The sequence below is a fragment of the Nycticebus coucang genome, chromosome 3, assembly GCF_027406575.1.
Source record: "Nycticebus coucang isolate mNycCou1 chromosome 3, mNycCou1.pri, whole genome shotgun sequence".
Taxonomy (NCBI): Eukaryota; Metazoa; Chordata; class Mammalia; order Primates; family Lorisidae; genus Nycticebus; species Nycticebus coucang.
In genome coordinates this window covers 5,971,608-5,995,909 of record NC_069782.1, presented here as the reverse complement: position 1 = coordinate 5,995,909, position 24,302 = coordinate 5,971,608, and the positions used below count along the sequence as shown (strand labels likewise).

General features: G+C 45.5%; 1 protein-coding gene across 7 annotated transcripts in view; it reads right to left on the bottom strand.

The window, feature by feature from the left end:
* The window catches only part of PACSIN2 (protein kinase C and casein kinase substrate in neurons 2), a 134,771-nt gene that overhangs the window by 42,388 nt on the left and 68,081 nt on the right, over positions 1-24,302 (bottom strand). The window contains exon 2 of one of the 7 annotated variants that reach the window (XM_053586290.1): positions 2,606-2,730. The exons of 5 other annotated variants lie outside the window; for them this stretch is intronic. The gene's annotated coding sequence lies outside the window, so the exon portion shown is untranslated. Of the gene's footprint in view, positions 1-2,605; positions 2,731-23,716; positions 23,814-24,302 lie in introns of those variants that run through there. One more of the 7 variants, XM_053586288.1, reaches the window with a different exon arrangement.

Sequence of the window (24,302 nt, the reverse complement as noted above, 5' to 3'; positions counted from 1 at the left end):
GAGAGAACATGTGTGGATTAAAGCCAAATAATTCCAAGAGTGCACATGTCAGCGACCTTCATGGTTGCAGAGTGCCTTCTTCCTCTATGAGACCTGGGCCTCAGAGCACCCTATGTGGGTACTTTCCCCAGGACCCCCACATCCAGCTGGAGCTCATCCTCCGGTCTGGCTTGGAAACAAGCCACATTCAGCATCAAGTCTGTGCTTCCCAAGCATGTCCACATCATAGAAATTACTCAGTGTTGGCAACACAAGGTCACATCCCTGCTATAAGTCCTTTGCATACAAAGTATAAAGGGAAAGCTGATAGCAAATAACATGTATATTTTTCAAAACCAGTAAAAAACAAATCACAGCCTCCTATATTGCAACAGGTACCCTGAGCAAAAGGTCTTCTCACTGAAGAGTCCCTGTCGGTGGCTTCTGGGAAGCCAAGCACGGTGACAATACCAGGGCTCAGTGGGCTGGAAAATACTCAGTGGGAGCAACATGGCTGCAAAGTATAAGCAGAAGAAAGAGTATCTCTGAACCCCAAAGTGACCCTGCTTGGTTTTCTTTTAAGATGAGCTTGCCCACCTTTTAGAATGGACATGATACTGATGACAAAGCTGGGGGTGCCAATTACCTGAGGTCCTCTTAAGAACACTGACCTACTTCAAGTTGGACAATGAATGAGAAAAAACCACCGTCTGGGCCTAATGGCCTACACTCTAAGGCCTTCCTTTATGCCCAATCCAAATTCGGCTCTGCTGCCTGGCCTACCTCAGCACCATGCTCCCGGCCTACAAGACTCATTCCATTCAACTGCACATGCAGACCAGTTACCCACACATCTGTCTCTGTCGGGAGAACAAAAGACTTGAGGGCAGGAATCAGAGTTTATTTTATATCCCGATCCTTGTGCACAGTAAGTCACATTGACTATGGATGTCATGCTTTTCCCACCTTGGACCAGGAGACAGCTGAGATCAGAGCCATGCATGATGGGAGACACAGGAAGTCTGGATCTCTGACACTGTGTTGTGGCCACCAGCCTTGGCATACTACCTCCAGGCTTTAGGAATGAAAGAAATGAACTTCTCTGGGGCGGCGCCTGTGGCTCAGCGGGTAGGGCGCCGGTCCCATATGCCGGAGGTGGCGGGTTCAAACCCAGCCCCGGCCAAAAAAAAAAAAAAAAAAGAAATGAACTTCTCTCTTTAGCCCACTGTTATTTTGAAGTTCTCTGTGACTTGCAGCCAAACCTAGTCCTAACGGATACACCTTCCTGGTCTCCATGTGCTCCGCCCCAGTTAAGGCCAGAACACACAGCACCAGGCTCACGGGGTTTCCTGCCCTGGGCCTCCCACAGGGCACACTCAGCACCCTGCCCCTCTCTAGACCCTCATGTGCTGTGTGAGACACCCACCCAATCCTCACCTGGGAAGTAAAGGATGCCCGTGTTCACATCATACTAAATAGGGGGGGATTATTGAATAAATGAGTTTTGAAAAGTGATAGATTATCCTACTTTTAAATTAACTGAAGTGTTTCTAAAATACATTTGGGAATACGGAAGTAGGGCATTTTGAAAGAACAATAAGCACGGTGATTAAAAAACGAAACGCCTCTGAGGTTTCAGTTATCCAATCTCTTGATCTGGTTTGGGTCAATGGGAAAATTTAAGAATTAGAAAATGAAAGTTTCGGGTGGCACCTGTGGCTCAAGGAGTAGGGAGCCGGTCCCATATGCCCGAGGTGGCGGGTTCAAACACAGCCCCGGCCAAAAAAAAAAAGAAAATGAAAGTTTCTGTCAGTTCAAATTAAAAAATAAATTTATCCTTGAATTATATATTTCTTACTAATATTTCTAATCTTAGAAACAGACGTTAGAGTAGCTTGAAGATCTTAACTGAGCTAATATTCAAGTTCCTGGTATATGATTAATGTAGTCTAAGTTAAATGTATTTGTACGTGCTTCCTTGGTTAAAAGAATGAAAATATTAAACACATGAAATTAATAATTTTAGAAACATCCCCACTGAGGCTGCAGCGGATGCAGTAAAGATCTACAAGATGACATGAACTGACATTCATAGTAATTCTCTGGACAAAAATATCAACTCTGACAGGGGAGTGGTAGGTAGACGGGGCAGGCTAAGTAGGACAAACAAGGGAAGCTGTCAAACACAGGACAGCCGGGGGAGAAGTTCAGCAAGAAAGCACCAAAAGCTGACCCTGGTTCCAAGTGGCCCTGCTCTGACGGCCTCACAGGGCCCTTGTCCTCCATGCTGAGGAGCCATCAGACGCACATCTGTGAGGGTGGACAGGATAGTCCAGGGGACAGTCACGCACAGCCCCTTCCCTCATCCAACATTTACTAGGTACTAAGCGTTTGCCAAACATCCTGCTAACAGTAGCAGGGAATTCAAAAAGGCCCTCAGAGTTGAGCAGGACGCAGTTCCTGTCCTCCCCAGATAGGAGAAATAACGTGATAGTCAGTATTTCAGGGACATGTCATAGTAGCGAGGAAACATGCAGCCTCTGAACAGCCCTGTGAGACGGCTACTGTTATCACCCTCATTTCACAGATGAAGAAATGGAGACATAAGAGTATTTGAGTAACTTACCCAAGGTCACACAGCTAAGTGGCAGAGCTGAGGCTAAAACCAGAACTTCCTCTAAGCCACCCGGCTGTGCTGCCTGCTGGTGAGACATGGACAGTGAAAGATGCCAAGGCCAGGCAAAGGTGACTCTGACAAGACAAAAAAAAAAGGGCAGCGCCTGTAGCTCAAGGAGTAGGGCACTGGTCCCATATGCCGGAGGTGGTGGGTTCAAACCCAGCCTCGGCCAAAAAAAAAATAAATAAATGTCTCTATTAAAAAAAAAAAAAAGAAAAAAAAAAAAAGGCTGGGTGCTAATGGAGGCAGCAGGCCAGCCAGGCCTCCAACAAAGTGGAATGCTGACTGCAAGTCCTTCGTTCACTCCCTCACTCACTCAGGGTTCACTGACAAGCAACCCCCGCCTGCCCGCTCACAGCCGCAGTCCACAGTGCACACACAAGGCAACGGCAGGCAGAGAAGGAACGAGGGTGAACGAATCCAGCCCTACTGTGAACTAGGTGCACAGCCAGGGACAAGTTACTCAGCCTCTCTGAGCCTCAGTTTCCGCATCTAGAAAACAGAACTAATACTGCCTATGGCTCCTTGGGAGTACTGGAAGGATGGAAGTAGCTGCTCTCCACCCAGGTGCTGAGGAGGTGGCCTTCCAGCCAGCTACACCACGTGAACCTCTAGGAGCAGACGGGAGTCAGGCAGGTGTAGGGAGTGGGGGTGGGGAAGCCCAGACAGAAGAAACCTTGAGTCAGGGTGGGCGTGGGGGCGAGGAGTCGCGGCAGAAAGTCAATGTCAATGGGACCACCATGGGATTCAGAGGGCTTGACCTCACGGCTGGTGTCTGCCTTGAAACAGGAACAGTGAGGAAGAAGGAGGAAGTGGTATATTCTACATAAAAATCCCCATGTGGTTTAAACTTGGTGAGTTTCTCAAAATTCGTAATCTTTCAGCTGCTGGCTAGGCTGAGAACTACTTTACACATTATTAATAGTCATATTTTTTAAATTAACAGGGCCTTGCAGAGATAGTGTTGTTATTACCATTAACAACCAGGCTAGGCTATATGTACTTACCCAAGACCTCTCTTCCAAAAGAGCCCAGAAGATGTCACAGGATCCTCAGTCCTAAGGAGTGCAGGTGGTGTTAGGAGACAACGGGTCCAGTCAGTTACACTGCTCTTTAAAGTCTCAAGTACCAGGAATTGCTCTATTCCCGAGTTAGTATTCACACAGTAGAATTTGAAAACATCTGGCAAAGATACGTTCCCTATAAAAAGCCCCAGCATGTGCTCAGAACCCGGTCTGATGCTACCCTTACTTGTCTGAGGAAAACCTAGTTATCCCTAAAAAGTGGAGGTCAAAGACTTTAAGAGATTGGAAACAAACTATCTGTATGATTCCATATACCTACAGGCCTTTCTTTAAATCTTGATCAATACTTTCTCAAAACAACGAAGTGCAGAAAAGTCTTTTCTTGAATAATCTTGCATGCCTAGAGGAGAGAACCAGGCAGACTTTGTCAGTGACTGCCAGGACCGGCGTTGCTTTTCTTTGAACTACAGAGTCTCGAAACAAGAGACTAGCCCAAGGTGGAAGCCTCAATTCTAGCCCCAAAATAAATGATTAAATAAATAAGAATGAGAGAACAAACCCACACTCATGCCCGAAGAGACCCAAGAACCAAGGGTCGGTCAGATGTCTGGGCCACAATGTACAAAGCCAACTCTTCCCAAACCCACACAGCAGCCCGCCTGCCTGCCATGCACGCTCAACCATGGGACCCAAAGGGGAAGTGGCTCCATGCAGATGACATGGGTCCACCCACCCATACCCAACAGGGACCCCCACAGTCCCCACACCACACTGTACCGTCCTTCCAGAATCAGATCCTCTTTCATCCCAGCATCTGTAAGAGGCAGAAACAACTAACTTTTCTCATTTGGGAAAAAATGCTATTGCAGCTGGAGAAACTTTCTTGGACATTGCGAATAAGATATTTGATTCTAAGGAATTGTAAATTTGATGCTGAAGTGTGTGAAAGTATGAATAAGCAGATTTGAGGAAATATTATGGAGCCATGGTAACAGAAACTATGGAGGAAACTCCAGTTACACAGAACTGTTTAAGAATAAACCGGATACTAAAATACCAGCAAAAAGCTACAATGACTCACACTGTTCTCAAACACTTAGGAGAACAGCGAGTTCCTTAACACACTTGTCTTCCAGGCTTTTTCCCCACTGGAGAAACGTGAGACAAAGAGAGTAAAGTAAAAAGAAACTTTGAAATTGTCTCAATTTTACCAGCAAGTGGATATGAGTAAGTCCTTACATGTTTTAGAGTTACATGGGAGTATGGAAACGTGTAGAGAACACTGAGACTTTTAATAACAACCAAACTGAATTTGTGGCTCAAAGGGGTAGGGCGCCGGTCCCATATGCCAGAGGTGGCGGGTTCAAACCCAGCCCTGGCCAAAAAAACGACAAGAAAAACCAAGATCTCATAGGGTGCTCAACTGTGCACACAAGTACCGATAAATTTGGTAAAGAACCCCAGCACGTTGCCATCAGGGATATAAAACTTTTTGGTGTCCTGTGTGTGATTCACCGCCCTTTCCCCTCCTTGGCTGGGACTGTCTCCACCGCGCGTCCTCTATGCTTTCACACCTTCCAATGTGGCTGTGGCAGCTGCACGCTCACCCTCCTTCTGGCCACCCCACTCTGGCCTGCCCAGAGGCCTCTGTCCCCTGCCCAGCCCTGAAGGGCCACACATGCAGTGCTCTGCTGCCCGACACTGCCCTTCCTGGTCGACCCCTACCGGCCCTCCTCCCTCTGCCCACCTCTGTCCCATTATAGTTCCTCCATGTGCCATTATTTAGCACATTCCAATTTCCCCAACCAGGCTGTTAGCTCCTGGGGGCCCATACCCAGAGCACCTGGCTTCCCTCATGCCTGCCACGGTACCTGCAGCTGCTCAGGGAAGATCAGGAAAGGAAGAAAGGGAGCCAGAGAAGATTTCTCAGGAAATCTCAGGTCCAGCGGTGTCTGCACTGTATTTCTTAATAACCTAGGCCCTGACATCCTCCACATCCCCCTGCCCCAGCTCACCAATCTTTTCTCTCCTTTGCCCATGAACAAGTGATTCCCCAGCAAATTGCCACTTCTGCTGTGGACAGGGAAGGGTGCCTAGAGATGCAGGGTCTCATCTGCAAAACTTGCTGGAGAGTAAGCTCTGCTGCCAGTTGGTGAGCAGTCTCAAAGAAGTAATTGTACTTTGGTGACCTCTTAAAATTGACTTTGGGAGGGCTGCTTTTTCAATATTTGCCACACAAATTACTCATCACGACCCATAATCACTGAGATTTCAATTTGTTCGGTTACTGAAAGCCCTTGTGTACTGCACTGGCTTTGCAGCCCCAGCCAAGAGGCAAAGGAGGCCTGCCTTCTGAGGCACAGCAAGACTGCTTCTGTAGTAGTCCCAGTAGGATGACAGTGGCTGAGACCAGGTGGACAGCAGTAGAAATGACATCACATGAGTTTAAAAGGACGCTGAGAACAAAACAAAATGACCTCATCCCTTCAGCTTCTACCCCACTGTCAACATCCATCCCTAAGCCCTGGATCCTGGCCGGATCATTAACCAGCACGCGCCCAGTGACTAACGCATGCTGAGTGCGTATGCCACCCCTTCTCAAGAGGGCTGGGCAAGGAGGAGCTGGGCAAGCCGCAGTGTCACTTGTCACAGCCCTCAAGTCACAAGTCCTGCCTCTCCCCCTGAAATCAGCTCTGACTCAGACACAGCCAAGGCACCAGTGTGGGTGAGGAATGAGGACACAAGCACTCAGGCCTTCCCACCAAAGAAAAGCTCCAAGAAGCAGGGAGGTCCAGCGTCCCTGGTGTCCCACACTAACTGGAGGCCAGCCAAACAGACATGGAGCCCTTCTCCCCCAGCTCAAGCCATCTGGAACCCAGTCTCCAGAAGGCTTCAATCTTCCACTTAACAATATTAGAAACATATTCTGAGATAAGAAGTCTCACCTGCTCCTGCCCAGTTGATTTTTCCCAGCTCACTTGCTCCCTGCTCCCTACCCACACTTGTGCAGAGATAAAACAAAGTCATAGTCTAAATTTGTGATTTTTAACCTATGTGCTATAAAAAATTTTTAAAGATTGTTAATTAAGGTGGTGCCCATAGCCCAGTGGGTAGGGCGCCAGCCACATACACCCCAGGCTAGGGGATTTGAGTCCAGCCCAGGCCAGCTAAATGACAATGACAACTGCAACAACAACAAAATAGCCGGGCGTTGTGGTGGGCACCTGTAGTTTTAGCTACTTGGGAGGCTAAGGCCTTAAGAGAATTGCTTAAGCCCAGGAGTTTGAAGTTGCTGTGAGCACTCCATCTGAAAAAAGATTGTTACATTATTTTCAAAAGAGTTTAAAGCAAAGTATATTCTCTTCTTTTAACTCTTTTTTTAAATCAACATACAGAGTCTTACACTGTCACCCTTGGTACAGTGCCATGGCGTCATAGCTGACAGCAACCTCCAGCTCTTGGGATTAACTGATTCTCTTGCCTCAGCCTCCCAAGCAGCTGGGACCACAGGCACCCGCCACAATGCCCAGCTATTTTTTTGTTGCAGTTTGGCCGGGGCCGGGTTTGAATCCACCACCCCGTGTATGGGGTCGGCGCCCTGCTCACTGAGGCAAAGCTACTACCCTGTGCTGTGGAATTTTTTTCTTTTTATTGTTCAATCATAGCTGTGTACATTGGTGCAATCAAGGGGTACAATGTGCTGGTTTCATATACAATCTGAAATATTCTCATCAAACTGTTCAACATAGCCTTCATGGCATTTTCTTAGTTATTGTATGTAGAAATTTGTATTCTGCCTTTAGTAAGTTTCGCCTCTACCCATTCAAAGATGCACAGTAGGTGTGGCCCCACCCATTACCCTCCCTCCACCCGAACCTCCCCCCTCCCTTCCCCTTCCTGGACCCTTTCCCCATAGTCTTGTGCTATAGTTGGGTTATAGCCTGCATGTGAAAGCTATAATTTAGCTTCATAGTAGGGCTGAGTACATTGGATACTTTTTCTTCCATTCCTGAGATACTTTGCTAAGAATATGTTCCAGCTCCATCCATGAAAACATGAAAGAGGTAAAGTCTCCATCTTTCTTTAAGGCTGCATAATATTCCATGGTGTACATGTACCACAATTTGCTAGTCCTTTTGTGGGTCGATGGGCACTTGGGCTTCTTCCATGACTTAGCAATTATGAATTGGGCTGCAGTAAACATTCTGGTACAGATGTCTTTGTTATATTGTGATTTTTGGTCTTCTGGGTATAAACCTAGTAAAGGAATTATAGGAGTGAATGGCAGGTCTATTTTGAGGTCTCTAAGTATTCTCCGAACATCCTTCCAGAAGGAACATATTAGTGTGCATTCCCACCAGCAGTGTAGAAGTGTGCCCTTTTCTCCACATCCACGCCAACATCTCTGGTTTTGGGATTTTGTTATGTGGGCTACTCTTACTGGGGTTAGGTGATATCTCAAAGTAGTTTTGATTTGCATTTCTCTGATGATTAAGGATGATGAGCTTTTCTCATGTGTTTGTAGATCGTGCGTCTGTCTTCTTTAGAGAAGTTTCTCTTCAAGTCCCTTGCCCACCCTGAGATGGGATCACGTGTTCTTTTCTTGCTAATACGTTTGAGTTCTCTGTGGATTCTGGTTATTAGACCTTTATCGGAGGTATAACCTGCAAATATTTTCTCCCATTCTGAGGGCTGTCTGCTTGCTTTACTTACTATGTTCTTGGCTGTGTAGAAGTTTTTTAGTTTGATCAGGTCCCAGTAGTATATTTTTGATTCAATTGCCTGGGGAGTCCTCCTCATAAAATATTCACCCAGGCCGATTCCTTCAAGAGTTTTCCCTGCACTTTTTTCAAGTATTTTTATAGTTTCAAGTCTTAAGTTTAAATCTTTTATCCAGTGAGAGTCTATCTTAGTTAATGGTGAAACGTGTGGGTCCAGTTTCAATCTTCTACAGGTTGCCAGCCAGTTCGCACAGCACCATTTGTTAAATAGGGAATCTTTTCCCCACTGAATGTTTTTAATTGGCTTGTCAAAGATCAAATAACGGTAAGTAGCTGGATTCATCTCTTGGTTCTCTATTCTGTTCCAGACATCTACTTCTCTGTTTTTGTGCCAATACCATGCTGTTTTGATCACTATCAATTTATAGTACAGTTTCAGGTCTGGTAGGGTGATTCTTCCTGCTGTGTTTTTATTGCTAAGTAATGTTTTGACTATTCAAGGTTTTTTCAAGATCTTTAAAATATAACAATGGAGCTTTAATAGGAATTGCATTAAAATTATATATTGCTTTGAGTAGTATAGACATTTTAACAATGTTGATTCTTCCCAGTCACGAGCATGGTATGTTTTTCCATTTGTTAACATCTTCAGATATTTCCTTTCTTAAAGTTTCATAGTTCTCTTTATAGAGATCTTTCACTTACTTTGTTAGATAAACTCCCAAATATTTCATCTTCTTTGGCACTACTGTGAAAGGAATAGAATCCTTGACTGTTTTTTCGGCTTCGTTATTGTTGGTATATATAAAGGCTACAGATTTATGGGTGTTGATTTTGTAGCCTGAGACATTGCTGTATTCCTTGATCACCTCTAAAAGTTTTGTAGTAGAGTCCCTAGTGTTTTCCAGATATACGATCATATCATCTGCGAAGAGTGCAAGTTTGATCTCTTCTGACCCTATGTGGATACCCTTGATCGCCTTTTCTTCCCTAATTGCAATGGCTAAAACTTCCATTACAATGTTAAAGAGCAGTGGAGACAATAGGCAACCTTGCCTGGTTCCTGATCTAAGTGGAAATGATTTCAATTTAACTTCATTCAATACGATATTGGCTGTGGGTTTGCTGTAGATGGCCTCTATTAGTTTAAGAAATGTCCCTTCTATACCAATTTTCTTCAGTGTTCTGATCATGAAGGGATGCTGGATATTATCAAAAGCTTTTTCTACATCAATTGAAAGAATCATATGGTCCTTATTTTTTAGTTTATGTGCTGAATTACATTCATTGAACCAGCCTTGAGACCCTGGGATAAATCCCACTTGGTCGTGGTGTATAATTTTTTTGATGTGTTGTTGGATTCTGTTAGGATCTTATTGAGGTATTTTAGTATCAACATTCATTAGTGATATTGGTCTATAATTTTTTTTTTATTTTTAATTCCAGCTTGCTTGTTCATTCTTCGTTTGAAGTCCTTTTTTTTTTTTTTGTTATTGTTGTTGTTCATTTTCTTCCTTTTTTAGATGTTCTTCCTCTGGCGATGCTCTGTCCCCTTGCCTCCCCAGTAGTGGGGATTACAGATGCCCATCACAATGTCTGGCTGTTTTTGATGTTAGTAGAGACGGGGTCTTACTCTGGCTCACTGCTATTCATACAGGTCTCGAACCTCTGAGCTCAGGCAATCCACCCACCTCAGCCTCCCACAGCGCTGGGACTACAGGCATGAGCTACGATGCCCAGCCTGGTCTATAATTTTCTTTTCTTGTTGGGTCTTTCCCTGGTTTGGGGATCAAGGTGATGTTTGCTTCATAGAATGTGTTGGTAATATTCCTTCTTTTTCTGTATTTTGGAAGAGGTTTAGTAATATAGGTACTACCCTGTTTTCCCAAAAATAAGATAGTGTCTTATTTTAAGGTGTGCTCCCAAAGATGTGCTAGGTCTTATTTTCAGGGGACGTCTTATCTTTCCTGTAAGTAGGTCTTATTTTCGGGAAAACAGGGTAGTTCTTCTTTAAAGGTTTGGTAGAATTCTGACGTAAAGCCATCTGGTCCTGGGCTTTCCTTTTTAGGGAGATTTTGTATAGTTGATGCTATTTCAGAACTTGATACAGTGGAATACATTTCCACTTCATTCTGGCTAAGTCTTGGTAGGTGGCGTACTTCCAGGTATTGGTCAATTTCTTTCAGATTTTCATATTTCTGAGAGTAGAGTTTCTTGTAGTATTCGTTAAGGATTTTTTGAATTTCTGCGGGGTCTGTTGTTATTTCATCATTACCATTTCTGATTGATGAAATTAGAGATTTTACTAACTCTTTTTCCTGGTTAGGTTGGCCAAAGGTTTATCTATTTTATTGATCTTTTCAAAAAACCAACTTTTGGATTTATTGATCTGTTATATAATTCTTTTGTTTTCAATTTCATTTAGTTCTGCTCTGATTTTGGTTGTTTCTTTTCTTCTGCTGGGTTTGGGTTGGAGTGTTCCTCCTTCTCCAGTTGCTTGAGATGTCCCATTAAGTTATTAACTTCCTCTCTTTCCATTTTCTCGAGTAAAGCTTGCAGTGCTATAAATTTCCCTTTTAGGACCGCCTTTGCAGTATCCCAGAGGTTCTGGTAATTCATGTCTTGATTGTTGTTTTGTTCCAAAACTTTGGTGATTTCCTTCTTAATCTCGTCTATAACCCATCTATCCCTCAGCATTAGATTGTTTAGCTTCCATGTTTTTGTATGGGTATGCAGGTTCCTGTTGTTATTCAGTTCAACTTTTATTCCATGATGGTCTGAGAAGATGCAAGGAATAATTTCTATTTTTTTAAATTTGCTAAGGTTAGATTTGTGGCCTAGGATGTGGTCGATTTTGGAGTATGTTCCATGGGCTGATGAGAAGAATGTGTATTCAGTTTTGTTGGGATGAAATGTTCTGTAGATGTCTGTTAAGTCCAGATGTTGAATGGTTAAGTTTAAATCTAAAATTTCTTTGCTTAGCTTCTTTTTGGAGGATCTATCCAGCACTGCTACAGGGGTGTTAAAATCTCCAACTACTATGGAACTGGAGGAAATCAAGTTGCTCGTGTCTGTTAGAGTTTCTCTTATAAATTGAGGTGCGTTCTGGTTGGGTGCATAAATATTAGTAATTGAAATCTCATCATATTGAGTATTACCTTTAACAAATATGAAGTGTCCATCCTTATCCTTCCTTATTTAGGTTGGTTTAAAGGCTATTGCGTCTGCGAATAAGATTGCAACGCCTGCTTTTTTCTGTTTTCCATTTGCCTGGAGTATAGATGACCATCCCTTCACCTTGAGTCTATATTTGTCTTTTAATGTAAGATGCGATTCTTATATGCAGCAGATATCTGGCTTGAGTTTTTGTATCCAGTCAGCCAACCTGTGCCTCTTTAGAGGACAATTTAAAACCATTCACATTAATTGAGAATACTGATAAGCCTTTCGAGAGTCCAATGGACATTTTTAATCCTTTTGTGACTGTGGAAGTTGGAATTTGATCAAAATTTTCTGGATGGGTTTACTTTTGTGGTGGAGGATTACGCTGGTCTTTATGGAGGATAGGTTTGAGAATATCCTGGAGAGCTGGTTTAATTATGGCAAATTTCTTCAACATGTGAATGTCATTGAAGTATTTAATTTCTCCGTTATAAATGAAACTCAGTTTAGCTGGGTACAGGATCCTGGGTTGAAAGTTATTTTGTTCTAGGAGATTAAAAGTCGATGACCATCCTCTTCTAGCCTTAAAGGTTTCAACAGAGAGATCTGCAGTTATTCTAATATTCTTGCCCTTGTAAGTGATGGTTTTCTTTCATCTGGCTGCTTTCAGAATTTTCTCCTTCATATTAGCTTTAGTGAAATTGATTATGATGTGTCTGGGGGATGTCTTATTTGGGTTGAGTCATGCTGGAGTTCTGAAACTGTCTGCTATCTGAATTTCAGAATCTCTTGGCATGTCTGGAAAGTTCTCCTTCATAATCTCATGGAGAAGAGACACTGTGCCTTGTAAAGCCACTTCGTTCGCCCTGTGAGACGAATATTGGTTTTCTTCGAATTATCCAAGAGCTCTCTGAGAGAGTGATCTGTTTTTGCCCTCCATTTCTCTTTCTCTTTGAGTGTTTGGGAGCGTTCGAAAGTTTTGTTTTCAATGTCAGAAATCCTTTCTTCCGCTTGCTCCATTCTGCTACTGAGGTATTCCACTGTGTTTCTCAGATCTTTGAGGGCAGCAACTTCCTGTCTCAACGTGTCAAAATCTTTGGGCATGGGGGGCGCCTGTGGCTCAGTGAGTAGGGCACCTGCCCCATATGCCGAGGGTGGCGGGTTCAAACCCAGCCCCGGCCAAACAGCAACAAAAAAATAGCTGGGCGTTGTGGCGGGCGCCTGTAGTCCCACCTGCTCGGGAGGCTGAGGCAAGAGAATCGCGTAAGCCCAAGAGTTGGAGGTTGCTGTGAGCCATGTGACGCCACGGCACTCTACCAAGGGCGGTACAGTGAGACTCGGTCTCTACAAGAAAAAAAAAAAAAAAAAATCTTTGGTCATTTGGTCTTTGAATTCATTGCATTCTTGAGATATCTTTTGGGTTACTGCTTGGAATTCTAATTCCATCTTATTTGCTATCCAGATTCTGAATTTGATTTCTGACATCTCAGCTATTTGTTTGTGCATGGGATCTTGTGCTGTGTCTGCCCCATTGATCCTTGGGGGAGCTGATCTACTCTGACTATTCGTATTGCCAGAGTTTTTCTGTTGATTTCGCCTCATGATTGTTTTTCATTGTTGCCTCTGGCCGTCCTCAGAGTTGGGGAGGCGTCTCTCCAAGATTAGACCCCAGCAGGATCACTCTATTGTTGCTGGATCTTTGTAGGGAGTGACCCTGTGTAGTTCCTCTGGGGCTGCCCCACCCAGGGAGTTCTGATTGTGGAAGCAGCTCCGGAGTGTGACACATCTGGATCCAGCAACAGGGCGGGAGGTGGTGGTGCGCACGGTTCTGGGAGTGCCTGGCGCCCAGTGACTTTGGCACAGAGAGCCAAGGCTCCAGCAGTCTCTGGCCAGGAGAAGGGCTCTGTGCAGAGGCAGGGAGGGCTCCAGAGGGCACGCGGCTACCAGACTCCCTGGCCAGATGAGTGGGCCAGTGTGGAGGCAGGGAGGGTACAGGAGGGAGGTCACAGGGTTGCACGGCTCCCACAGTTCCTGGTCAGGGCATGCAGAGGCCCACCAGGTATAGGTCACGAGTCGGGGGTCGCAGCGCAGCTCTTGTGGAGGTCCGGGTGGCACCAAGCCCAGGAGTTTGAGGGTGCTATGAGCTGTGATGCCATGGCACTCTACCCAGGGCAACAGCCCAAGGCTCCAGTGTGCCAGAACCAGTCTCACTCTGCCCCTGAGGATTAAGGCTGTAAGGCAGCTTAGTCCCTGCCTTTAGGCTGCTCAGTCACTAGGTTACTAGCTCCTGGCCGATCCTTGCTCTGCAACCCTGAGGGTGGAGCTTGCCGGGGGCAGTTCTCTCACAATGGCTCCACGCGGCCCACACGTGCTGTGGAATTTTAACTACAGGTTCAAGTGTGCCATGAGATGAAAAAGGTTGAAAAACACTGTTCTAAATGCTAGATTCAAGTTGACAACCCTAAGAACTAATGCCATTTAAATTTAGCAGAATTTAAAATGTTTTTCAAGCAAACCAAGTAGTCACTTGAAGTCAGTTTGGGGAAGGTCTTTTGGAATCGCTCACTCTCTGTCTGCACTAGAGACCCAGTTTCTCACCTGTTTCCTTGGCTCAAGCAATAGCAGAATGTGTGAGCAGAGTGTACTGAGCAGTGAACTCCTAAAGCCCAAGGATGAAAATTGTGATGGTTCTGAAGATCCCAGAGAAAGGTGTGCTGGTTAATTTTATTCTTAAAGTGGCCTGAAGAAAGCCCTTGATGCAGAAAATGCTTTTAAAAGCCTCACTTTGGGGACTTTTTGGTGCTAAAAAGCTTGACCTCCCTTTCAGATGATCTTAGAGAAAATGAAGACAGATCACAGAACCAGTTGCTCACTTGCACAGCTGGCTTCAGAAGCAGTCAGGGACACTTTCTTTGGCAAGGACCTACCAAGTGTATGCTGTGTGCGAAGGACCACACCAAGCAGAGGATGTACAAACACGAATGGCCCTACAGAGGCCACCAGGACGTTCCTCTGGAGCAGGCGTCCTCAAACTTTTTAAACAGGGGGCCAATTCACTGTCCCTCAGATCGTTGGAGGGCCGGACTATAGTTTAAAAAAAAAAAAAAAAGGGCGGCGCCTGTGGCTCAGTCGGTAAGGCGCCGGCCCCATATACCAAGGGTGGCGGGTTCAAACCCGGCCCCGGCTGAACTGCAACCAAAAAATAGCCGGGCGTTGTGGCGGGCGCCTGTAGTCCCAGCTACTCGGGAGGCTGAGGCAAGAGAATCGCTTAAGCCCAGGAGTTGGAGGTTGCTGTGAGCTGTGTGAGGCCACGGCACTCTACAGAGGGCCATAAAGTGAGACTCTGTCTCTACAAAAAAAAAAAAAAAAAAAAACTATGAACAAATTCCTATGCACACTGCACATATCTTATTTTGAAGTAAAAAACAAAACAGGAACAAATACAATTCACAGTGCTTCATGTGGCCTGCGGGCCGCAGTTTGAGGACGCCTGCTCTGGAGGCTTTAGGCTGCACTATCTACTCCCAACAGCGGGGACCTTGCCATCCCCACCACCACCATCCCTTGGAGCTCCACGAGAGAAGGGCTCTCCCCTTCCTGTCTAGCCAAATCAGGTGCTCCAGAGATAATACTGGAAGACTAGGGGAAGGAAGAGAGGAGGTGCTGTCTGCATGAATCCTGAAGGTGAAGGGGATAAATACTGCACAAGAGGAATCAGTATTTTAAAAAATCCCACATGTAGACTCATACAGTACCTTTAAAACATGTTTTACCTCCGGTGCCCCTTACATCCCAATAGTTCAAAGGAAACAGCTGCGAGCCAGCCATCTCCGAGAGTGCTCCCCCTGGATGAGAACCGCCTCCGGTTGCAGAGTCACGGGCACAGGTAGGATGATGGGGCCCAGGTTGCCTGGTCTTGGTCCAGCCCCTCAGCTGTTAGTTCATGCACATAATTAAACCAAGAGCTGTAGCTAACAGCACGTAGTTAGATGTGTCCCTAAAACTCATTTTTCTTATGTAATGGAAACATGTCAGCTGACAGATCACCCGTGCCTTGGACTCATTTCTACAACAATATTTTTTTAGCCTCTTGTTGGCAGGCACCCTGGGAATGCGGAGACTCAGGCTAACGATTTCCCCAACCTAAATACTGAGTTGATGCTCCACAGGCTTAAAATAGAAAAAGTTACTTTTAAATGGACAAAAATGACACATTTTCAAATCTGATATTAACATGAGAATGCCAACAGCAGTGCAAGGAAATATATAAGACAACTCTAAGGATTTGACAGAAAAGTTATTAAAGGTGACCCACCTAGAGCAGGCCTGGCAGAAGCAGAAATACCAGCTTTGCCTTCTGGTGCCCCACCCCCACCCCACCCCACCAACAGCACACACTCTCTCAGGCAATGTTTTTATAAAAAATATATAATACTTTTGCTTTCAAAGTGGGGTGGGACCAGAACATACAGATGGAGCCAGGAGCCCAGGATTCTAGTGCCTGCTCTGGGCTTTTATAAGTCACTTCCCTGCCAGCTTCAATCCCCTCAGCTACTACAGACAGACGGGCTCCAGGCCTGCCCAGCTCTCAGAGTCACTGTCACTGCCATCTTGCACTCAGTGCCCCCAAAACTCACTTCTTCACTAAGTAACGTATCTTGAGCACCTATCCCGTTCCAGGCACCAGAGATTACACACAGCGCAACAGGGTCACTGACTTCTCAGAGCATGTGTGTCGACGGCACTTGCACTTAGCAGCCCTTTACAAACTGTTGATCAAGGGAATACTCCTCCTCGCACCAAACACAATTATTACATTTCTAAATCAGATATTTTCCTAAGGCACGAGGACAATGTCTGTGTCCAGCTTAACAAACGTTACCAGGTGCGACTCCTGGTCAGGATAAACACTAAAATGAAAGGAAAGCACAGACTTAAAAACTCAAACTCCTGCTGAACTACTCAGTAACCAGCACAGTTGTTCTGCTCCAAAAATAGATTTTGTTTTCGTTTTTGTTGTTGTGTTTTTGAGACAGAGTCTCACTCTGTTGCCCAGACTGGAGTGTGGTGGGGTTGGTGCAGCTCACAGCAACCTCAAACGCATGGGGCTCAAGTGGGTTCTCCTGCCTCCCAAGTAGATAGGACTATAGGCTGCGCCACAGCTAATTTTTCTATTTTTAGTAAAGACGAGGTCTCGTTCTTGCTTAGGCTGGTCTCGAACTCCTGAGGTGAAAAGATCTGTCTGAAGCTGAAGCTTCATCTCCCAGAGTGCTGGAATTATAGGCGTGAGCCACCATGCCCTGGCCCCAAAACAGATTTTCCTATTCTATGCAATGAAAGGGAAAAACTGCAATGCAGAGAAACTGTTCTTCTATAAACTGCACAGTAGGGGTTGACTTGTGTTTGCTGAATACCATTGCTCCTGTCCACAGGGATGCAGGCTACAGGCAGAGAGCTGCGCTGCACCAGACACTTCCTCAACAACCTCTCCTCCTTTTACAGTTGAGGAATGGGACCAGCCTCCAAGGTCAGTTACTCAGGAAGTGGTGACACCAAATGTCAGCCCTTTCCTGGGGACAGGGACGCAATGCCTTCACTAGCATGGCCTGGAAGGAAACCCACTTCAGTCCCTGGGCTGCCCTGTTCCCAGCTGCTTCCCTTCATGCTGGGGAAGCCCCACCTTCCCCACTTTGAGACTTTGCATTTAATCCTAGAAGTCATAGCTTAGGAGATTCAAAAGGAATAAACTTCTATATGAAAAAAGACCTAAATGCATCTGTCAAAAATAGATAAAAGAATGGAATTATCTAGTTAGGAGAGGCTGTGGGAGGGATAATGGTTTGAGTACTTGAACATTTTGCTGTTTTTCTAACAGCTGTATTGATACAATTCACATACAGTTCATCCATTATAAAATGTACACAGTGATTTACAGTCGTATTCAGAGTTGTGCCACCAACACCATAGTCAATTTTACAGCATTTTCATCACCCCAAAAAGAAATTCCAGGCTTGGCGCCTGTGGCTTAAGCGGCTAAGGCGCCAGCCACATACACCTGAGCTGGCGGGTTCAAATCCAGCCCAGGCCCGCCAAACAACAATGACGGCTGCAACCAAAAAATAGCCAGGCGTTGTGGCGGGTGCCTGTAGTCCCAGCTACTTGGGAGGCGGAGACAGAAGAATCGCTTGAGCCCAGGAGTTGGAGGTTGCTGTGAGCTGTGATGCCACAGCACTCTACCCAGGGTGACAGCTTGAGGCTCCGTCTCAAAAAAAAAAAAAAAAAAAAAAAGAAACTCCATACCCTTTGGTGGTCATCCCACACCCCCACACCCCCCACTCCAGGCAACCACTAATCTACTTTGTCTCTTGACATGTTGTATAAATGGAATCACACTACATGTAGTCTTTTGTGAGTGGCTTCTTTCCCTCCAAGGTTCATTCATGCCAAATAATATTCTGTTGTGTGAATTTACCACAATTTGTCCATTACCAACATGTGAGTTGTTTCTACTTTTTGGCTATTTTTAATAATGCTGCCCTGAGCACTTGTGTACAAGTCTTTGTATGGACATATGTCTTCATTTCTTTGGGGTAGATACCTACCCTGTTTCCCCGAAAATAAGACATCCTCCGAAAATAAGACCTACTTACAGGAAAGATAAGACGTCCCTTGAAAATAAGACCTAGCACATCTTTGGGAGCACACCTTAAAATAAGACACTGTCTTATTTTCGGGGAAACAGGGTAGTAGTGGACTTGCTAGGTCACACTGACAAACTGTTTCCCAAAGTCAGGTGTTTCCAACATCTGGCCAGACTGTTCTCCAAAGCGGCTGCACCATTTTATGTTACCACCCCCAGAGTATGACAGTTCCAATTCCTCCACAACCTCACCAACACTTGTTAATTGTCTTTTTCATTTTCACCATCTTAGTGGGTGCGAAGTGGCATCTCACTGTAGTTGGTTTTTTTTTTTGGAGACAGAGTCTATGTCACCGTCTGTAGAGTGCTATGGCATCACAGCTCACAGCAACCTCCAACTCTTGGGCTTAAGTAATTGTCTTGCCTCAGCCCCCCAAGTAGCTGGGACTACAGGCACCTGCCACAACATCCGGCTATTTTGTTGTTGTTGTTGCTGTCTGGCAGGCCTGGGCCAGGTTTGAACCCTCCAGCCCTGGTGTATGTGGCTGGCACCCTAACCACTGAGCCATGGGCGCTGAGCCTTCACTGTAGATTTGACTTGCATTTTTCTAATGTCTAACAGTGTTGAACATCTTTTCATGTGCTTATTGGCATTTGTATATTATCATTGCAGAAATGTCTTTTTAGATCTTTTGCACATTTTTTAAATTGCTTTGTCTTTTTTTTTTTTTTTTTTTTGTAGAGACAGAGTCTCACTTTATGGCCTTCGGTAGAGTGCCATGGTCTCACACAGCTCACGGCAACCTCCAACTCCTGGGCTTAAGCGATTCTCTTGCCTCAGCCTCCCGAGTAGCTGGGACTACAGGCACCCGCCACAACGCCTGGCAATTTTTTTTTGGTTGCAGTTTGGCCGGGGCCGGGTTTGAACCCGCCACCCTCAGTATATGGGGCCGGCGCCCTACCAACTGAGCCACAGGCACGGCCCTGATTTGTCTTTTTAATGTTGAATTTTAAGACCTCTTTATACAAGAGTGACAAAAATATATATACACATTTTGAGAAAGGAAACAACTTTTAAATCTGTAATACTCAAGTCATATTTCTGCAATTACAAGAGATGCTCAATGTGACTTGTATTCATCTTTTGTTATCAGTATATATTATTAATATGTTTTTTTCCTTTCTTAAAACAGAGTATACCGGGCGGCGCCTGTGGCTCAAAGGAGTAGGGCGCTGGCCCCATATACTGGAGGTAGCGGGTTCAAGCCTAGCCCCAGTCAAAAACTGCAAAAAAAAAAAAAAAAAAGACAGAGTATACCTTTTTTTAGTACTGTCTGTATTTTCAAGATATAAGCCATTAAGCAGACACATGATTTGAAAATGTTTTCTTCCATTCTATGAGTTGTCTTTTCGCTTTCTTGAGCATCTGCTGAAGCACAAGTTTTTATTTTTATAAATGTATTCTTTCTTTTCTTTTCTTGCGTTTTGGTGCTATATCTAAGAAACCATTGCCTAATCCAAGGTGACAAAGGTTTATGCCTATGTTTTCTTCTAAGAGCTACATATATTTAGCACTTACATTTAGGCCTCCACTCTATTTGAAATTTTTCTTTCTTTCTTTTTGAGACAAGATCTTGTTCTGGTGTGCAGTGGCATGATCATAGTTCGCTGTAACCTCCAACTCAAGCAATCTCCCGCCTTAGTTTTTTTTTTTTTAATGTTACAGAACAGGCATTGCCAAGGGCCAAAGTTAACTTAAACTAAAACCACTTGACATTATATACTTTGATGAATTTGAAGTGTCATAGGAGTTAAATAAAATCTATTTTAAGGGCGGCACCTGTGGCTCAGTGGGTAGGGTGCCTGCCCCATATAACAAGGGTAGCGGGTTCAAACCTGACCCCGGCCAAACCGCAACAAAAAAATAGCTGGGCGTTGTGGCGGACACCTGTAGTCCCAGCTGCTCGGGAGGCTGAGGCAAGGGAATCACCTAAGCCCAGGAGTTGGAGGTTGCTGTGAGCTATGTGATGCCACAGCACTCTACCAAGGGCAGTAAAGTAAGACTCCATCTCTACCAAAAAAAAAAAATCTATTTTAAGCAAGTCAGAGAGAATAGCTATTCCCTGGCTTTGAGAAAAAAGATAAATTTGTGATAATCAAGAAATGAAAGATATCAAAGGAAAACATGGATGTGCCCAAACTTATATATTTAAGCCTCTGCACAATACAATGGAATATGCAAAGAAAAAGACATCATTGATAAAAATATTGTCACCTAAAATATATTAAGGACTTATATGAAGACTGAGGATCCAATCCCACTGTACAAAGAAGTTACCAGAGATGAATAAACAGGAGACAAGACAGTTGCTCACGGAAGTTCTACGGCTAAGCCAGACTACATATGGAGTCCTGGCCACGTAACCACACGAAGCTCATGCCACGTCCCCAGCCCTCTTCTTCCTGCAGCATCATCCCCTGAGGTGGCCTCAAGTGGCAGCTATAGGAGAGTGGGGTCCCCCGAGTCAGCTTGGCCCAGCCACCCCCAAGCCGCACGCAGAGTGAACAAGAAAGATGTTTTTTTTATTTTTTTGTAGCGACAGAGTCTCACTTTATGGCCCTTGGTAGAGTGCCGTGGCATCACACAGCTCACAGCAACCTCCAAATCCTGGGCTTCAGCGATTCTCTTGCCTCAGCCTCCCGAGCAGCTGGGACTACAGGTGCCCGCCACAACGCCCGGCTATTTTTCGGTTGCAGTTTGGCTGGGGCCGGGTTTGAACCCGCCACCCTCAGTATATGGGGCCGGCGCCTTACCAACTGAGCCACAGGCGCTGCCCAGAAAGATGTTTTATTATGTTGAGGGGTACGACTTAGGGTTCACTTGTCACTGACGTATAACCTAGCCAACGATTAACACAATAAATGACCATGGGGTGGAGAAAAAAGCACATTTTTCCTTTAAAAAATGGAAAGAACTTGTAAAAATAAAAAAATATGACAATGTCAGTTTTGGTCGAGCTACAGGAAAATACGAATATATTCTGAACACTGTTGATGGGATTCATGGAAAAATCTGGAAATGCAGAACAAGGCAGAGAACAGGTAACCTCTGGCCCTGCAGACCTACCCTGGGAACTATTTGTCCCAAGCAAATAAACACAAAGGAAAAAATAGCTTGAACAAAATATCACAATAATATTTTTAACAGCAAAAACTGGAAACAAGTCAAATGCTCAAAACTAAGAAAACATGGCTAGTCGACAGAAAGGACAGCACACCCCATTACAAGGGACAAGTGAGTGAGCCATTTTATATCTGAAATTTAGGTCTATGAAAAAAAGCAGAAAGAAACAGCACACCTGTTACATACACACGATGAAGGTGAGGGCTGTGTGTTTTCACCCTTGGTCCCCAGTCCTTAGCATGGGGTAGATACCTAAGTATCTGCTACGTGACTGATGTCTGAACTAACAAATAATCAAGTTGACAGAACCACGATGAAAGGTGACAACGGCTAGAGGGTCCTGTGGGGAGGGGACAGAGGGCTGCTGAGCCTTTCTTCTGTAAGATGACTTTAGTGTGCACACAGGAAGGTGGTGGCATTTGAACCAGAGAAACGGGGATATTTTATTCCGCCTTCACAGAACAAAGCTGGAATGGGTTACAGCTTTAAACAGAGAAAACTCACTAAAAATGTGAGTTCTCTGACAGGGCAGAGGACCTGCTTGTAAGTGGTGTTCAAGTTTCCCCTGGAGAGGGAGGAGCAGGGGACCACTCCCCGGAGGTTGTTAATAGCCTCCCTTGTCCTGCAGGTGCCAGATCCTCGGCAGGACAGGGGACACACACACAACTGCACCTCCCCAGACCTTCAGACACAGTCGCAAACCACCCCCAGCCTGTTTGCTTCTAGTCAACTCCTAATTGTAATCATGGAGCCTCCTTATCTAGCCTTCCTTTGGACTAATATTCACATTAATGGGGGAAATTCAGCAGAAATTCAAATTCAAGAGCAGTAAATGCTGAGTTGTTATTCATCAGACATATCTTCCCCTCATTCCTCACTCTCCATTGCCCTGAGATGGTCCGTGATACCAGCTTCGTCTCCTGGCCTCAGGGCACCACTGGACCTAACAGTGCCAACTCCTTTGTATCCAATTCTTCCGCAAACCTGCCTGGTGAACACCCCCACCCCCAACCATGGCATTGCAGCTGCAGCTTCCCCCACAATCCCAGTCCATCTGCTGGGAGCAACTGGGGAACTCACGTCCCTCCAAGGACCCTCTTCACTGCCTCTGCCTCCCAGACCAACACCCTTGACTGCCTGCTGGATGCCTCCACTCAGCCTTCACACAATCCCTGCAAACTGATTCCCTCCCTTCCCAAGCCTGCCTCCATCCTTGGGTTTCCTACATCAAGAAATGGCACCACCGTTCACCCTGATTCCTCAAGGCTAAAACGCCTCTTCTTCCCACACCCAGCCCTCACCCACACCCCATCAAGCTTTAATCAGTTTCCAAGACCTGAAAATACCAGCTCTTCAATATCCTGAATCTGCCTCCTTCTCCCCACCCCCACGACCATGGCTACTTTTGTTAAGTCCACCATCCCCTTTTGCGTGGATCGCTAGCAGCCTCCTAACTGACCCCCAGCGACCCAGACGGTTTCCCTTTCACTTCCCATGACACTACCAGGGTGGTCAGTTATGTCTTCTGGAAAGATCAGGTTAGGCTTCTACTCAAAATCCCTCCATGATTTCTTTCAGAGGCCATTAGGGGCACCAGGCTGTGACTACTACCCCTCCAGCCCCGCCATTCATGTTCCTGGCCATGCTGTGCACACTTCTGAGCCAACATTAAAATCTGCATTTAGCTCCACATAAGCACCATGCTCCCCTCAGCTCGCCCTTCACACATGTCCCCTCTGAACAGACGCACAAATGAATTAGAAGAGGTGGCAGCAGCAAAGCACATGGCCAAGCAGTGTCAAAATCAAAATTATAAAAATCCTCCCCATTAGTTTTATAACATAAAAAAATGTTTAAACGACTTGTGAGTACAAGGTAATACATCTAATATGAGCCAAGCAGTGTCAAAATCAAAATTATTAAAATCCTTTCCATTAGTTTTATAACACAAAAAATGTTTAAACGACTTGTAAGTACAAGGTAATACATCTAATATGATCCAGGGTGGGCCTTCTAAAGTCTGAGTGCCCCAAATCTGCCACAGTCAAAGGGGGAATCAGGACAAAGATAATAAAGCCTAAGGACTTGTCTCTGGGACAGGGACAGGGAAAGGAAGCCCTCACTGAGCGCCACTGTGCCCAGGAACCACCCACATACTGCAGTGCACGCTGGGCTTCTGGACCTGGTGACAGCAGCAATGAACTGCACATCCACCACGCCCTGGGCACTCGTCCCGGCCCCACACTCACAGCACACCTGCATCGGGTCCTGTCTTTGTGTGGTGAGACAGAGGCCGAGGTCCTAAGTCACCTGCCCTACGTTGCACACCTGAGTGGGAGAAGAGCTGGATTCATCCCCTGATGCGTCTCCAGGGTGTAAAGTGGGGGTAGATGACAAGGGGCTCTCTAGTTATGGTCCTCTACCATTCTAAATCTGGAAGAGAGTTATGACCTACTGTCACGGAAATCTCAAGGAAGTCTCTATCACCCTGATTAAACACATTTGACAAATGCGAATTCTTCTGCCCCCTCCCCATTGTACACACCCTTCCCCAACTGCCCAGCCATCGCAGTCAACAAAGGTCCATTTCATGGCTCTAAGGAACAAGTGCTCATTGATTCACCACCACATCTACACAGCAAGGACCCCAGTTACACCACAACACACAAAGCTGCTGCTGCCCAGGACGGGAGCGGTGTTATTCCTACACAACCTTACAATCCCTTCATGCAAGTGACCACCATGCACACAAATGCACACGCACACAGGCTCTCTCGTGTCCCGCTGGGGACCAGCACTGGAGAGCACACAAGGACACATCGGCCCAGCTCTGCCACCACTGCCCCCTCACACTAGGGTGTCCTTACAGCCTAACTGCAATATCCAGCAAGTGGCAGATGGACACATATGTAAG